The following is a 2,442-nucleotide window of genomic DNA, read 5'->3' as shown; positions in this document are numbered from 1 at the left end:
TTTTTAAACTAACAGTTAATAGCATTAGATTAATTATGTAGGTACAGGTACATCAAGTATTTAAACTCATTTGTACTTTTTTTCCTCTCATTAATAGATTATGGTAAACAGTTTCTTAGTATAAAATAACTAACTTATTCATTTTTATTTTTGTGTCATTAACACAAAAAGTAATGGAAATTTATATAATTGAGTAAAAAAAAAGTAGTAATAGTACTATTTTCATTGGGGTAAACTGTGACTATTTTAAAAGTTTCCTTAATTGAGTTATTTCTGTATAGCAACAGAAGGAAGAAACAGAATACCCACATTATTCTTAAAAGAAGACAATATTATAATATTTGGTAATATCTGGGGGCTTAATGCATCTTGCAATACGATATGTATATGGTTTCATATGCTAATTTATCACTTTAGTTAGTCAAAACTGTACAAAAATTCATTAAATATATTTTCAGCATTTTTTACAACATGAGTTGCAATTTCGCTTGGTATCAAAGTGGAAAAGGCAAGCTAACAGCAATATAGGAATGCTTAATACCTGTACTTAATACATATTTGTTGAAATAATGAATGACAAACAGTATGGCAAAATCACACCTTTGATATAAAATGATACGGGCAAATATAGGGTGGAATTGCTATATCTAATTAAAATACGTATATATAGCCAGTTGATTTTTATGTAAAATCTTCTGTTTTGTAAACCAGTATCTTATTCTTCTTTTTAAAACTGTAGGACACTGGTCTGCCACCTATGGTATAAGATCATAGAATCTTAAAACAGAATTCTTTCTACAGTTTATAGCTCCCTTCTAACAATTTTGTAAGTGAATACCCTAAATGAATTTAATTTGACAACAGTGTCAAAGTTCCTGGATTAGAAATTAGACCTTTTGAGCCTTAATCTTATTTCCCCTGATAAAGTAAATATTGACAAATACTTCAAGGTAACATTTTACAGTACAAACATTAAAATCAAATTGAACTAGAATATATCTGTTTTTTTCCTTTTATCATCTCTTACAATACTGTATCTGGTATTATAAAACAGAAGACGTGTACATATCTATTCAGAAACTTCAAAATATTTTACAGATTGTTTTTCTTTTTTTCCTACATTTTTCATTATTCATGTCATGTAGTAAATGACAGAATCTCTGTTGAATATATTAAAAAAACTGTAATATTGTATGTTAAAATGTAAATTATTTGTTTGTTTCTTGAAAGGAACTCAATGTATATTATAAAACTGTCACATTAATCTTGCATTATCACTTTGAAATAGTGAAAATAAAGTATTTTTGACATAAAACTTGACTTTTAGATACAGGAGACAATTAAAAGTGTATTTTCCAAATAACAAAGAAGTTAGTGATATAAAAGTAATTATACTTTGTGTTGCTTAATTTTATGTGGTAACCTGACTGGGCCACTGGGTTCCCATATATTTGGTCTAACATTATTCTGGGTGTTTCTGTGGGAGTGGTTTTGGATAAGAATAACAATTAAATAGGTAGACTGCATAAAGCACATTGCTCTCCATAGCTGGCCTCATTCAATCAGTTGAAGGTCACAGTACAACAAAAGACTGAATCTTCCTTGAGTTAGTCATGCACCCTGCATAAAATAACAAATGAACCTTAATTGTGAATAATTTGGGAAAAGTGGTTAAGATGTAAGGCATAGAAGACGAAGAAAAAAATTATTAAAGAAGAGAAAGAGATGCCTTCATGAAAAGAAAGTGCTGGAAGGGTAATGATACATGAAAACACTAGCATGCCCCTGAAGATAAGTAGACACAGACTGGGAGAAATTATGGGTTGTTTGGAAGTTGGTAACACATCTCAATCCTACTCTTGCATTAATAGAGTTAATACAATGAGGAATTGGCCATTGTATATCTCAGGGTATGATATAGTAACAAGCAATCTTAACATTTCATGGCTTAGCACTATGAAAGTTTATTTCCCATTCACACTATGAACCTATCGTACGGGCAACACATTTAGATCATTATAGGTATTCTCAGATTCCAGCTGATAGTAGCTTTATTTTAGCATTTGCTTCCAAGATCACCTTGGCAGAAGAAAAAAAATGTGATCATTTATTCTCAGACTTTGTAAAACTACAGCGGAATTGATACATGTCACTTCAAACATTTCATTGAACAAAGCTGCTACTGTACTCTATTTTATACCCTATGCTATTCAAATCATTTGATAAATATGAAGAGAGCTAGCATTGGCCAGGATTAGTAACAAATTAGATGAGGCAAAAAAGAAAAAATAAGGAATCTTAGATACCTCCAAATTCTCTAGTTCAAACTGGATAGCTTGTTAAATTACAAGTGCAAAGAATTAGAGAAAAAGAGAACTAAAATATACACACTTCGGCTTGTGTGAGAGAATCTATCAGCAATTATGAGTGTGTGTGTGTGGG

This window comes from Mandrillus leucophaeus, unplaced genomic scaffold, assembly GCF_000951045.1.
Source record: "Mandrillus leucophaeus isolate KB7577 unplaced genomic scaffold, Mleu.le_1.0 Scaffold543, whole genome shotgun sequence".
Lineage (NCBI taxonomy): Eukaryota > Metazoa > Chordata > Mammalia > Primates > Cercopithecidae > Mandrillus > Mandrillus leucophaeus.
Note: the sequence above shows the minus strand (reverse complement) of the source record.